Below are 16,275 nucleotides of genomic sequence, written 5' to 3'. Positions count from 1 at the left end.
ACTCAGTAAATTAAAAAAAAACCCAAAACCCAACCAGTAAAAACCACAGCACAACCACAAGGGAACTCCCTTCTCTGCCAGTTTAACACAAGGTCAAACACAGACTAATGCAGTAATCCCTCCCAGCTGCCTGAGATCCTGGCCCCTTAATGACCGTGCACAAACCCCTGGCGCTTTTAACTCCAGTGCCCTGCGTTCTGCCTCATTTCCAGCTCTCTCTGCCCTTGGAGCTAAAAACAGAGGTTGCCCTCCTGTTAGACTTGCAATTTCCAGGGAGAACTTTGAACTTATGTAAACAAACATTTGTATCTCTCACCCAGGGCCATGAAACACAGGATCTCTCTCTACCCCTCCCTACCTCCTACCACCGCAGCCTACTTTGAGAAATCCTAAGACCTTGTATCTTCATGAGGAGAGAACTGTTTATTCTTTATCCTCTGGTACTCTTCTCTTGCTCAGGCATAGCCTTCCTTAATCAGCTCTCCAAAAAGACTGAAATCAGGTAAAAATTTCCATCCTGACAAAAATCTGTAGACACCAAGAATAGAAGAGAATAGAATAGAATGAATTGGACCCAAGCTATCAAATGTTATCATTCACCCACTGTTAAGACTGCTTCCTTTAGTAATGCTTTTAGAAAGGGCTAGATACAACCAAGACTGCAAGAAATCTAGATTTTTCTACTATGCATCATCACATTACCATACAATCAGTGGGTTTCTCCTTTTTTATTCATCCTCCTTCCTCCAGCTTCAGATCCCAATTCAGAGAGACTGACTTGGGAGTGCACAGAGCACAACCTTTACTATTAGCAGCAGGCTAAATAGCGTGGAGAAAAGCACCCACGGCTCTTCATTATTGCATTTTCTGTAACACATTTCAGTATCAGGTTTCAAAACACTACACTGAAGGACATCATCTTCTCCATCTTACAGATGGGAACTGGAGAAAGGGACTGTGACTTCTGTATAACCACTACATGATTAAAAAAGGGAACTACAGGGAGATTTTTCTGATATGTAAGTGAGCAGCACATAGCTTTTTGCTTCCTCTTCTTTCTCCCAAGAAGAGAGAGGCCCAAGAAAATTTTACTATCTTAGGTGAACAATGAAATGACTGACAGCAAACATGAAAACCCCTCATTTCTATTAAAGGTCATTAGTTGTTTGCACATGTTGAAATTTTCCACTGAATTGCAGCCTTGGGGGATTTTCTGCTGTTATTTCCCACCTGGGCCCAGTTAGCATGAAACTCAGAGAGAAAGGCAGTAAGACACAACCTTATTGTTACAGGATCTCATCACAGACTCTGTGACCAGGCTGTGGGGCTCTCCCAGTGCTCAGTGAGAGGTGGCAGGAGGGTGGAGCTGTCCTCCACCAGCACTCACACCTGCTGCTCTGGAATGGCAGCTGGGGAGAAGCAGGTGCTCCCTCCCTGGCTCCAGCACCGTGTCCAGGCTGGAAAGGGACCAAGGCTCTGCAGCCCAGCAGGGTAAATGAGCAGGCAGGTGGCTGTCAGAGGATGGCATCGCAGTGTGCCAGGCAAAAGCTGCTCTGCTTTGCAAGCCCAGACACAGGAGTGATACCAGATGACTGCAACAATACCTCAGCCTGCTTCCATACACCCAACTCCTATTTTATCAGATGAAAAGAGCATGCACTCAGGGTACCAATTTTAAAAAAAATTCTCCCCCCTACAAAGTGACCAGGAGAGATTTCTATCTGTTGCTGATTGTGCTGATAAAAGCAGGGGTTTTTTTCCTTTCAGCAGTTTAGAACTAAGCCTGCCCTAGAACAAGTAGGGTCATTTTAGTCTGTGACCACATACATAAATTGTATCTGGAGAACAAAGGAATCTCAGGTCAATTAAAAAGATCCTGTGGCTATAATATTCTTCTGGGAAGATGCCATCTACATATGCTTATTACAGCCACATAAATCCCACCCCCTCATTCGCCTCAAGCAAAGTAATTGTCTTTAAAAGCAAGCAAAATAATTATTTTTCCAACATACTTGTCATCATTAATTATGGCCAGAATAGCCAAGTAGGAGCTCATGCCCAGGCTTTTAAATGCTTGTAGCTAGTTAGCATGGCTGCCTGTAACTTTTCAGCTTTTTCTGCAGTGTTAACATTAACATACTGTGGCTTCATTAAATCAAGGCACCCACTGATGAGCTAAGTATGATTTATCTGAGAACACTGAGACCCTTCATGCTTATCTGTCCCTTAGCAAGGATGGGGTTTAATTTATGCCAATGTATATTTGAGCACTGCTGGCTGTGTTCCTAATGTGACATTCAGGCAAACACATCCCAATGAAGAATAGATTTTTTTAAAACACAACAACTGGAAGTTGCAGGAATTAAAAGGCAGAAATCCACTGAGTTGAAAGCATTTCATAGGCCACTTCTGCAAAGCTATGTGGCATTCATCTACAAACATGGAATACTAGCTTCTGAAAAAGCAGAATGAAAATTTTGGCCTGGCTCCTGTACTTCTCCCTGAGCCAAGTCTCCCACTGAAGTTGATGGGACTTTCCCTGCATAAAGGCTACAGAGTTTGCCCTACTTTTCTCCCTTTTTTTTTTTTTCCTAGTTTAACAGGACAGGCAACGGTGGGGAAAGACATGCTGTATGCTGTTTCCCTGCTACAAGGATAGATGTGCTAGGTAGATGTGATGTGATGAAAACCCACCTGGTTCAGAAGATTACAGTGTAGTGCAAAGTCCACTGATAGCTTCTAGAAGGCATTTCTATCTTAACTGATTTTTGAATGACATGTTTGTAAAGTAACAGTGACTTTTGTTGGTCAACCAGCCTGAACACATTCTGGCTTCTGAATCATTGCCACTCCGGGCATTCATAAATATCAGGTCAGCCCACCAAAATCAGGAGATGGGCTTCCAACCAATGGGAATTCTTCATTATTATCCATCTTCTAGTTTCTGAGCCTTGGCTGATCCTATTTGGTATCTTTATTTTAAATCCATAAGCATTAAGAGATTGTTCTTTATTGATGAAAGCTGCAAGTTTTACATAATCATAGTATTTAGAATTAGGGTTTTCAAGGGAAAACACATACACAGTGAGACAGCATATAACTTCAGGCCTTTGTACCCTCAACAGGAAATCCCAGAGCCTTGTCACATTTTTCTTAATTCATTTTGGAAATGGAGTAAATTAAATTATTCAGGTACTCAGAACAGGATGAGGACAAAAGTATCTACAGCACCTACAAAGCAGAACAAGACAAAATGGTAAATCTGTAGAGCTTAGATAAGAGACACTGATACAATAAACTGATTGGTTACACATTTTTACTGCTTCAACTGGGCACAAAGCATGGCTTTTAGTGACAAGTAAGTAAACCACAACAGAATAAATCACAAAACCTGTAAGTGCTGTGAGAGTGGGGAAGGAGTCTTTGCTTACATCCCCAGCACAGGAAATAGATGCAATTCTGTTCCCAGTACTACAGGCAAGAAGTTTAGCACAGACACATGTACTCTCCACCCTGATCAGAATAATGGAAACTGAGACAAAGCAGAGCTGCTGGTCAGAGCCCCAGACAAGCCCCCCAATCTCTTGCTGGATTCTCCAGCACAGCCCCTCAGAGCACCACAACTCTGCCCCACATGTGCAGCTGAGACAAGGAAAGGCCCCGGGCACGATTTAAGGGAAAAAGGGTTTTTTTTCTCTTCAGAGTAAGCTCCGATTTTCATCCTCATTACACAATTGCCACTCCACAGTCCCTCAAGCATAGATAATGTACCACAGCAATGCCAGTCACCATGCAAACCTCCCCAGGCTTTTACAGGGAAAGGGAAAGAGGAATAAAGTAGTAAAATGCAAATCAGTCACATACTGAATTTCAAAGCTGCCTTTAATTACAATTTCTTCCTGTTTCCCTGGATGTTTGGAGCACTGCTCTAAGCAAGCCAAACTGATAAACAGAGTCCTGATCATCTTATTAAACTCATTCAAGCATATAACATCTGCCTTGGCAAGTCACTGGCTTTGAACAGAATCTGAATTCTGTGCTACAGTCAGGCAGAAGAATCAAGGTACTATACTTCAGTATTTCTATTTTCACATCCCTCCACTGGGCAGAGACTGAGACAGAACTTCTCTTTCATGAACAAATGTGAGGAAACAGAGACAGTGCATGTTCCTGTAAGACTCCTGAACAAGAATGCATCTTCTTTAAGGGTTACACCACTGCTTTCCTGGGACCTGCCCAGGCCAGGATTTCTTCTTTTTGGATGACACCTCCTCAGGGCAGCAACTTGACAGTGAGCTTTCTATTTTCCTTTGCCTCTACCAGAGATGACAGCAGGAAAACACCTTCTCTTGAGAAATGACAATTACAGCAGTTTTTATCCCAGCTAGAAAACAGGCTTATTCAATGCAGCAAAAGCTGCCTGTATTTCGAGGTACAGCAGGAGAAATAAATACAGCCATGACACTTGGCCAAATTCTCAGTCAGCAATAATGATGTCAGCATAGCCCCATTTATCTTCAGCTGACTAATCTTTTGCCACTTGTTCCCAGCAAAACCACAGCTGGGAGCTTTAGGCCTGAGCTCTAGGGTGAGATCTATACCAGGAGCTTGTCCAGTGGTGCCAGAGGGGCAGAGGGCTGGAGCATCATTCCAGCACACCATCAGCTTAGACTAATGGAGCTGCAGATCTGCTACCATAACACATCCTGTGGCCCTCGCTGACAGCACTGTCTTGTAAAGACAGGTAATGGATATTGAACTGGCACTGTCTGCTAAGGCAGATGTGGTCATCAGAGAGGACATCTGTTTTCACCCTTGACCAGTAAAGAGGGTATAATGTACATTCAGCCTCAGACTGGTGCACCTAGAGTAATTTAAGCACCTTTATTCACAGAAGCATCCTCACAACAGAGCAGAGACAGAAGAAATAAAAGTGTATTTCAAGGAGATTAGTACAGTTTTTTAATTCAGTGCAAATGGGTTTGGCCTAAATTAAAACCTCTCAAGATACTACATTTTGCAGAAAATATTTCAATGTCTTTGCTAAAAAATATGTTTCTTATCTAAAAGCTGATCTACAACAGAAGAAAAGCTCAGGCAAAAGCAATCGATGCAAAAATTATGTAAAAACACTTGAAAGACAGTTTTCTGTCTTGGGATAACACAAAATGAATTTTGTGCTTTGTTGAAAAGTAATTTCAACCTCTCTGTCATCTGATTTTCCCCAGGAAGTCTTAACTGATATCTTTCCCTGGATTTCTTACTCTGAGATAAACACCTTCACAGGAAAAAATGTAGCCAAGTAATAAAAAAAATCTGAGAAAAAATAGAACCCCACAACAAAGCCCAACCCCCCCCAAAAAAAACAACAGCCGAACAACAAAAACCACCCCCGACCCCCCCAGACTAAACAATGCTTTTACTTTTCTCCAGTGGTATCAAGATTAAGCCCTAAAAGCTTCTCTTTGTTCACAAAAGGCCCTGCAGGTGAGAGTGTCACGGGGGCTCAGACACCTCCTTTCCCAGTGGAGTAGCACAGACAGCTGGAGACATTTGCACACTCTGTGCTCAGACTGCTTTGATCCATCAACACCACCAGCTAAGCACTTCACACCAGCAGCCTCACTGATAAGGGCTGCCAGCATCTTCATCACTCTCCCACTGCACACAGGGGTCACTTCTCAGAATCTGCAGTACTTTGCTTTACTCATTTGTCCTTATGGAGAGCAACAGTCTCTCCACTTTTCATACTGAATATATAGATGTGAGGCTTGATGTACTATGCAAACTCATCACCATTCTGCTTTAAATTGCACTCTTGCAATTTAAAGGGAGGGGGTCCTCCCCTCCAAGTTTCTTTCCCCCACTGTGCAGCAGAAAAATATCCCAACACACTTAAAGCCAATGCAGTGATACACTCGAACATCAGAGGAGCCAGGAATTGAGATGCTAACCCTAAAACCCACTAGTGGTGATGTAAATATCCTCATATAACAGGTTAAGGTGATTTACTGCTAATCACTTGCACACGAACACCCAGGTAACACACTTTGCCCTGCCCATCACCACCTGCACAATGACAATCTCAATTTTAGAGCTGTGGACAGCTGCTTCCTATAGCTGAAAAGAAATATGTTTTTCCATCATGGTACTACTTTAAAAGACTGAGAACTAAATATTTAGACAGAGAAATCATTATTGATTAGATTTGATAACGGTTCTGAGCACTGTCCACTTGCTATCCATGGACAAGGAGCCTTTCTGAAGGCACTGCCCAGCTGCAGCCACCTTGCCCAACACTGCATCCATAGCACTGCCACCAAAAGAACAGGCTGGGTCAGATCAGCTAGCCTAAGCAATCTCATCACAATATTCCACGGAGCAAGATAAATGGGATTAAAACTCGAATTGCCCAACTCTTGTTCAAATCTTAAATTAAGAATTTTGCATTATTACCCAGCACTAGGCACTGTAAGACTCCTTCAGTCACCTGTATCACAGCTGTTTTGCACAGGATTACCTGTGTCCTGCAGGCTGGGCAGCTCACCCTGGGCAGAAAGGGTTGCATGGTCCAGGATGGATCTGCCCCTCCAGCCTGGCACTGACAGCAGAACAAGTCCTTCTGCCCTGGTGGAAAGGAGTCAAGTAAATTCTGCTTAGAGTCTGACTGGTCACCTAGGAAGGGGACCCAGGGAAGGGAGAGCATCTCTGCAACTGATTCTTCTGAGATAGAGGCTTCTCACCTGCCCCTCCTGAATCAGCTTTCATGTCTTCCCTGCTGTGCTCTAAAGCACTACCTTTTTCCTCAGCACTTTCCTCTCCAGATCTCTTCCCAGACTGATTTCCCAAGGCCAGTGGGTAATTCCCATTCTGAAAACCCTGGAGAATGATCTGGCACTTAGCCCACTCTATCCAGGAGCTGACAGAACAGAGCTTAGACTGGTGGTTGGACCTTCAGGGCCTCACACAATACTTTTGACAATTAAGTTTCCTCATTTTTCTCCAATGACCTTGCACACATGACAGTGCTAGCCAGTTGGCAGTGAACAGCCAACTATGTTCTATACCTGCCACTAACTCTACCTTAAAGGAACCAAGGGTTGACAGTCCCTCTAAACTTAAGGATCAAGCTTACATTATTATGAAGTACAAAATTTCCTGCTACCTATAAAGCTTTGTGTTATCATGACATATATTTTACATGCAGTCATAAAAAGAAAGAGAAATAATACATGTAATTATTGTCCTGAGCCAGACCACTTGTGCAAGCAAGAATATAAGTACTGCAAAGGTAACTAATCACTTATCAACAGGAACATAGTAAATGATGGATTTCAGAAAGAGTGTTGTTTTATAAAGGGCAAAGTATTCCAGACAAAATGGGCTAACTTGCTGCAAGGAGGCTGTAAAACAAGCAAAGTGCAGCAGGGGCAAGGTGCTTGGATTTTGTTTCAGTATCCATGGTTCCAGAATTCCTTAGTACTAAAACTCAAGTTGTCTGGAATATGAACACTGTCAGAGGTACTCAAAACACAGGCTCCTCAAAAAAAGCATTATCATAGCACTCAGTGTATTCAGCTTGGAAAGAAACATGCAATAGGCAGCAGCAGAGCAGGAAGCTGACAGAGAGGAGGCCATTTCTGCCCTTAACAGGAACATGGCTTTGATTCCTTTGCACAGTTCCCCATATGCAAAATGGGGAAAAGGACTACTTATTTCTGTCTTGTGTAACATGGCCGAGGCTCCACAACAATTAATGCTGGCTCTAAGCTCCAAAATCACTTAATAAGGCATGACTGAGCTAGATCAGGCACAGACACAATCACATTTCTGTCAACTTAGGGAAAGCACACAATAGTTTACATCAGCTTTATTCCAGCTGCAGGAGAAAAGATACCTAATCCAACAAAACTGGAATGATAGAAGCAGACCATATCTATATGAGCCAAACACATCTGAGTAAAAATAAAGCTTGCTAGTTTACAGCCTGGGGGGGGATGTTTTTTTTATTTTATTTTTTTTTAAATTGAAACATCAAAAAGAACTTCTATCAGAACAGTACTTTGGATCACATGCCTGCATCTTAGGTACTAACAGCTCCAAAACCATGTTCAATTTTTGAACAGCCTCAGACTGTCAACTCTACAGTACATGTTAAATTTCTCATCAAATGCACACAGTATGAGGCTCTTGTATCAGCTCTTCAAGTTTTGTATTTAGATTTTTGTTTGCATCTCCATTTAGAGACTTCCAACCTTTCTCTCTCCCTAGGGAACACATCTTTTAATGTTTTATTTAGTGTTCAGATAGTATCTTCATAAAGATCTGTAAACAGAAATATGTGAGAGTGTGTGAAGATAGTACAAGCACTGCAAACTGCAGTGACAGAAGTAGAACAAAGACTCCTAGATAGGTTACAAAGACCAAAATAACCCTGTGAGATGAAAAATAATATATTATATGGAAAGAAATGTTATGGAAAAATGAATCCTGGCAACCACCACAGTTGACAGGGAATGGTTAATCACGAAGGAATTTGTACGTGATAAAAGTAGTAAAGAAAGCATTGTTTTGTCTGCAAAAATAAGAGATCTCACATCATCAATCCTCCTCCAATGTATTACATGGCTCTGTGAACTTCAGATGATGTTGCACAGTTACCTGCTGTACCTGCCCAGCTGAACACCTTCTCAGCCTCTCAGACAGGATTCTTTCCCTGCTACTCCTATCTGAATTAAGCGATTTTACTAAAATTGGAACAAGCCTAATATTAGTGAAAATCAGTCTTCTGTGAAAGTTTTATTTTTCAACAAAATTATTAGGTGACCTAGCCATGAAAAAGCAAGGTTAAAATGTTACTGGCTGTTCTGTTACTATACAGCCTACATACAAGCTAGTGTAAACAGTTTTTAAAGGCTATCACAACTACTTATGTGATTCAGAACTAGTTCCACCCCTTCTTCCAGCACATATACCATGCAGGGTTTTCTTATAAACTAATATTGAATGTGCTGAGTTGCTATTCAACCAGGCAGGCAGTCCTGTAGTTGTCACCAGTAGATTTAAACCTTACTGTCTTACACTGACGCACGTTCCTAAATGCTGTCTCATGTTTCCCTAGGATTTTCTGTAAAGTTATCCATTTATACTTAAGGATCATATCTTCTGAAATGGGATTAGAAAACTGAACTTCAGCGTTAGTGTCTACAATACTATCTAGAAATGATGCAAAGTTTAACCCATGGAGAATATACACAAGGAACAATTCAGGCTGACCCTCATCCGGAACAGGCAATCACTTCTGATGGAATCATCTCCCCTACAGCACTCCAGGGCTTCCAGACAAGACAGTGAGTAGAAAAAAAGGTGATGCAGAACTTAAGAGGGATGTGAAAACATCACAGGGCCATGCTACTAAGTCAGAAAAAAAAATAAATCTAAAGTGGTCTGAAAGCCAACAGCCTGCAGCACCAAAGGCCAGAGTGGCAGGGAGAGAGGGCTGGCTGGCCCCTTCGAGACACTGCCAGGACCTTCAGTTCCCGCAAGATCTTCCCCACAAAAGGGAGCTGGGGTGCCATTTTGGGCCTAAAGAGGAAGCAATGGGACAGAATAGTAATGCTACAACATGGAATCTCTGTCTTTCCCCCAAACCCCTTGCTCTCCCTCCTGCCTGCAGGGAACCCCTGCAAGAAGCCACAGCAACAGTTCCTTGTCTCTCTCTCCCCTCCAGCTGGATTGGTGTCAATAGCAGTGAGGCACACACTTCCTAATCAAGTTATTTACAGCTGTTCATCATGACATAGACATACCACTTGCCTGTTTATGACAAAAATTAATCTCAAAGGCTCAATTGCTACAACATTAACCAATCAAGATGGTGCAACAAACAAAACTGGTTTTTCTTGTAATAGCAAGATTGTCTTTTGAGTCACAGTTAAAGAGACTGACTCACCATCTCATTGCTGGTTTAAGATTAAATCTACTCTGATCTCATATTTTAGCAGTTTTACTTCATCTATGCACTTCACTGCTTGGAATGGATTCTGCTCTCTCAATAGTCTTGTATGGTATACATGAAGGAAATAAAATAATTGAATACTGATGTCAATAGCTTCATTGAATGAGGGTTTTTAACTTCTGCATCCATCAAAACTTTCAATAATAGTGTTTACCCCCATCCTTATGTGGCTGCTATTATGTCTAATTTCAGTCAAATACCCTTACAAGTCAATTATTTTCATCCTTCTCACTTACTTGTTTATATAAAAATGTGCATTTTTAACTCTATATAGAAGTATATTTTTGTTTTAAGAGCTGCGTTGAATGCTGTACTACCTTGAGCCATGAAGGAGTGATCCTTCTAAGGATGATAACTAATATGTTTATGGCTAAGTGGTAACTACTATGCTATGTCCTCTCTGGTGGATGATGGCCCTCAAGCCAACATCTTCACAGAAGCTATTGGGGTAGTTAACATTTCTGCCTGAATTGCACTGAAACTGAATTTGTTGTCAAGTTACAAATAGCAGGGAGTCTCTGGATCTTAGAAACTATTTACAATACAGGTGGATGAATGGTAGTATTTGTTGAGAAGTAAGTACATTATTTCATCCTAATGTCTCTTTAGTGCTCAGATACTTTTCACATGAGCTGATAAACCACCTTGCCCACTCTTGTTTCTGTGAAAAATCGCTCATACAAAGACATGTGAAAAATAACATTTCAAAGTTTTGTCTCCCCCAGTTTTTCTAACACAAACAAATCTCTGGATATGCAGCAATCTACAATATTATCTCTTAATCTACCTCTGATTATAAAGTTCTCGTTGAAGACAAGCTAAACCTAGAAATTGTTTGGATGCATGGGGGAAATCCTAGCAATGAGATTTCACATATCTTGGATGCCTCCTTATCCCAAATCCCACACCCAAAGGAATAGCTGTACTGAAAAGAGCACCAGTTACACGGGCTGAGAATTTCAAACTGGTACCCAAGGAAGAACAGCTTGAACATCACAAACCACAATTGCTGCAAGCAAGTCCCTAAAAGCTCCCCGAAGATGTGGTGGGAGGGTCAGTATTGTAACCTGGCAGGTGAGCATCTTTCAGAGACTGCAACCTCACTTCTCTATTCAACCCAGCTTCCTCACTCCCATCTCAGCTGTCTGAACTTCCTAAAGAATTAAAAGTGGAAGTGGAGTGGAAATAGCTGAAAGAAGGAGAAAGAAAAATTAACTAAGTGATCTCTATTAATTACAGCTATGGGGAATCAATGAGACAGACTGGGAGCGTGATACTCTCAGGAGAGAGAGAAAGGACAGGCCAGACCTCAGCATGCCAACATGCTCTGAGAAAGAAGCTTGGAATTAAGTACACTTTAAAAATAAATCCCAAGCATTTCTGAGTGTCTCTCATGGCTGCAGTTTTAATGCTGAATCTCTGCTCACAGTGTTTCTGGCTTTCAGCCAAATATTTGAAAGTCAGTGTGATCTTTTTTTCCCCCTCCTCCCTAGCCATCCATAATTTTAAAGCATTCCCACAGCTGTGAAAGAAATGATAGCTGGGAGGGAACAGTGCTTGGGTACCCAGAGGCTGCTCTCTCACATTTTTTCACAGCTGGAATTCTTCATAGTCTTTGGCACAAGCCCTTGCTACTGCCTTGGCTGCTAGGCTGCCCTTTGTATGGGTGCAGCTATCTGAACAGTTTCAGAATTATTTTTAATTGGAGAAATACTCAATTTTCCCATAAGCTCACATAAAAATAGGCAGCTGTTGCCATATGAGAAAAAAAATAAAAAAGGAAAAAAGGTAGCAAGCCTATCTGAAGTAGACATTAATAATTCCAACAGATTCATATTACAGACTCCATATACGAAGCATAGGCTGCATCTTAAGCATGTCAAAGATGTGACACCATTTCCTTTATTCACATGCCCCTTCCCTTGCAAAACCAACTCCAGCCTGAAGCTCAGTTTGCAGCACTAGAGTTGCTAAGCATGAGTGAGCTCCTGGAGAGAGGGCAGCAGGCAGGAGTCACAGGAGCCAGGAGTCAGCCTCCTGTCTGCCCAGCTCTTCAGCACGGGAGCCACCTCAGTCCCACAGTTTGCTGCCCTTGCTGTCTGTCATTATTCAAGTGTAAAGAGGAAGAACACAGGACATGGAAGCAGGGTTAGGCCACGTGGGGTGGATGTGGAGAGGTTGTCAGAATAAGTAGAAATGAAACAGGAAAGGCCAAGACCCAGCTGGAGTTCAATCTATCCAAGGGTGTTACAGACAACAAGAAAGGCTTTTCCAAGCGCATCAACAACAAAAGGAAAATAAAGGATAATATTATTAAATGGGAGGGTACTCTGGAGCAGGAGAAAGCAAAGTTACTGAACACCTTCTTGCATTAGTCTTCTCTGACAAGACCAGCCCTCAGGCATCTCTGACCCAGGAGAGGGTAAAGGAATGTTGGAAGGAAAACTTTCCCCTGGGTAGGGAGGGTGGGGTCAGAGAACACCTAAACAGATTTGACATCTACAAGTCCATGGGCCCTGATGTGATGCAGCCACAAGTACTCAGAGAGCTGGGGACCACCAAGGCAAGATTGTTCACATCATCTTTCAAAGGATGTGGCAATCAGGAAAGATGCCTGAGGACTGGAAGAAAGCAAACGTTATCCTGGTCTTCAACAAAGGCAAGGAGGATTTGGGGAGCTACCAGCCAACCAGCCTCAGCTCATTCCCTGGGAAGGAGATAGAGTAGCTCCTTTGGGAGGCCATCTCCTTCCACATGATGAGAAGAAGGGGATCAGGAGTAGTCAGCGTGGATTCACTAAAGGCACATCATGCTTGACCAGCCTGATTGCCTTCTATGATGAAACAGCTACCTGGCTGGATGAGGGAAGAACAGTGGCTATTTACCTAGACTTCAGTGTGGCATTCATCCCTGCCTCTCACAACATCCTCACTGGCAAAATCAGGAAATGTGGATTGGATGAGTGGTCAGTGAGGTGGATTGGGAACAAACTGAACAGCAGATCCCAGGGGATTGTAATCAGGGTCTACTTGGAAGTCTGCCATTTGTGATGCCCCACAAGGTTCAATAACTCCAGATCATGGGGCAAATCAACTCTTCTAGAGGCTCTTAAGCATTAAGAGGCACCCCATCATGTCATTACAGAAATGACATGACAGGTAAGTGTCACACAACAGAGACATCTTGCAATGGGATGTGCACATACAGAGTCCAATGCATTTTCTAATGCAGAGTCCTGGCATTTTCTAACACATGACCAGATGTGCTCTTATTGCATGCATAGGAGCTGTCAGAATTTCATTCACCTGAAAAATTTACTTTTTTCATGTGCTAGGAAAAATCTAGGGAGCCTCTGGGGTAGGAGCAGAATGGGGACAGGACTAGAAGAATAAAACCTCTAGTCCTCAAACCACTTCCTGCCCACAGCTGAAGAACCACCAACAAAACAGGATGGGAATGGGAATGTTCTGGCCTGTGTTGGTGTATTCTTGGCATCTTTGGATTAATGTTTCTGAAACCTCAGGCTGCCCTGACAATTTTGAAAAGCTGTAAATGCAGGATGAAATGTCCTGAATTAATATGCCTGCCTAAACTTTGAAGATTTTACTTTGGCTAAAGAGAGTTGATTTTTTTTTCCCTTCAGTTTTCAGGAAATAGAAGTCAATATGCTCATTTATATACTACTGCTAGTATGCAATTTGGCCCTTCAGTTTATGCCTGAAACTTTGGCTCTCTCAACTCAGCTTATGAACTTGATGCCTGAGATGCACTGAAATATGGCTGATAACAGCAGCACTGAATTAGCTGTGACAAGTGCCACAGCTAAAAAACTCAGGTGATACCAGAAATCCTTTGTGTCACTCCACTAAAACATGGAAAGAGAGTGATAGTAGTGCCTAAAGATGCTCACCAGGTCTGGGCTGCCAAGTGCTGGGTGCTGTCTAAGCATGCAGCTGGCAGTCTCTGCTGTCTGCAAGAAGTAACAACTGCTTGAGACAAACAGTGACTAAAAATAGTCTGAGGAGAGAGCAGTAGCTAATGAGCATGTGCCTGGCTTTTTCAGACCACAACAAGAGTTGGTCCATGCCTTGCAGAGTTCATCATCACAACTAGAGAACAGACAGGCAGGGAATTGCAGGCAGACAAAGGCAGGAGTGTGTGTTCACAACAGGCATCACCAGAGCAGGGGAAGGAACCCTTACTGCTCCCTTCTGTCATGCCTGATCCACTGTCCACAACAGCAACCTGTCACACTCAAATACACACATTCCCAGTACATCTGCTTTCTGCTTTATATTCCACTCACCTGAGCTGAGCAGTCTGTGTGCAATTAACTTTTACAGACACCTTTCACAGACTCTGCAAGTTAATCACAATACTAAGGGATTGGAAAGTATCTCAAAGCTACTATCAAAGGAGAAAGAAAAAAAATTATATGAGACAAAATAACTGAATGAGATGTCTTTTATTACAGCACATGTGCAGCAAGGAGAAGAAAGCAAAACCAAAGGCAGATTTATGTTATTTCTTGACTTGGAAGTACTGATTCTTGGAGTGTTAGTATTCAATTGCTTTTGTGCTGGATTTCATAAAATAAAATAAAAGATAAACCTAGAAAATGTTATCACCAAAGACCAAATGAGGAACAGAAGATGAGGTTAAACCCGACCCTAATGGAAAATGAGCTTACAAGGCAAAATTCCATTAGGAAACACTTTGAGTATGTCAATACTCACTTTTATACAGATTTAACTAAATTGACACAAACCCCAACACAGTTAAAATAGATGTAGCCCTTCAGCATAACTAAAGTCAGAGTACATTAAAAGTGTATCAGCATGAGTTGGTTGGATAGCGAATTAACTAAAAATCAATTTCCATTTAGTTAAGTGGGCTCAGTAATAGAGCGCCAATGAGACACAAGCAATGATGAATTCTAACAACTGCTGTTATTTCTTCTCTAGATTCCAAGTCCCAGCTCCAGTACTATGACTGACATGCTGTATAAATTAGTCTGCAAGTTTAATTCATAAAACCTTAGTGATATACATCTCAAGCTACGATATAATCACAATTAATGCAAGAACCTCTAGGCAACACTGATTACGCAAGGCTTTGCTAGATTTTGACCTTCTCTAACACCTCCATTTTCTAGTGACTCTGGGCATAGTGATGGAGGAATTCAGCTCCAAAAACCTCCCTATCCCTCTGTGGGGTCTAAAACGAAGACATGAGCAGAACTGCCACACTGCAGTTTTCTCTCGCTGACATTTCTCATGCTCTCCCTCTTGTGGCAGAGAGAGTAATCTTTTTTCTTTCAAAAAAGCAAAACCTTCAATTCATTCAATAAACAACTTTATGCATGAGCCAGCACACATTGCTGAGCCAACAGAGAAAAAAAACAAAACAAAGGCTGTTATGAAACAAAGCAGAGGCTCTCTCCTACTTTGTTTTTTCACTTCTAATAGTGGCACTTGCATTAGACAAAGCGCTGATCCAGAAATCTGAGATCCTATCACACCACCTCCTTTCTTTATAGCTAAGGTTTTTTAAACCACCTGCTTTGATCCTCATATTTGGCCCGTTGTGACTGTGCTGTAAACTGTACTCTGTATCATGTAAAACTCATTCTCTTACAAGCTTTCATCTCTTTAGCCAGAGTGAGATTTGCTTTTATGGAAAAACAGCAGCAGATCAGTAAAGATGTTAGGAAGGGAGGGAAACAGAGGGACCACAGGCCATGCTCTGCATGCAGATGCAGAGTACAAACATCACTCCTGCTCACTCTGTTGCCAAGCAATTCAAAATGAGGATCGAAGAGGCAAATCCAGCTTTAGTATCCATGAAGTCTCAGAGAATGGGATATTAATAACCATGGCATGCCAACACCTGTAATAATGGGCTTTCATGACATACATTTCCAAAGAAAAATTAGTATGTCCTCTCAAAGGTTACATTATACCCACTCTGTTTCCAACCCTATTTTGTATTAGCTACATCCAATGTCAACTCCCCTCAATTAGACACATTCATTATTCAAACTAATCCAACATGCCCTTGAGAACCGGGATGAGGAAACAAGAGTATCACTGCAGGGACAGACATATCTTCAAACAACTGCAGCTTAAACAGTCTACAGATGTTGGAGTCAGGCCAAAGGACTGAAAATAAAATTTACCTCCCAGATACAGAGCAATCTTAGTGTATTACATTTTTAGACTCAAGAACAAGTCAATGACGTATTACTTCAAATTACA

General features: G+C 42.0%; 1 protein-coding gene across 2 annotated transcripts in view; it reads right to left on the bottom strand.

Moving 5' to 3' along the window:
- The window catches only part of ARHGAP22 (Rho GTPase activating protein 22), a 120,726-nt gene that overhangs the window by 57,818 nt on the left and 46,633 nt on the right, over nucleotides 1-16,275 (bottom strand). The window lies entirely within an intron of this gene.

Source organism: Agelaius phoeniceus, chromosome 9 (genome assembly GCF_051311805.1).
Source record: "Agelaius phoeniceus isolate bAgePho1 chromosome 9, bAgePho1.hap1, whole genome shotgun sequence".
NCBI classification, from domain to species: domain Eukaryota; kingdom Metazoa; phylum Chordata; class Aves; order Passeriformes; family Icteridae; genus Agelaius; species Agelaius phoeniceus.
This window is presented reverse-complemented; position numbering and strand designations above follow the sequence as displayed.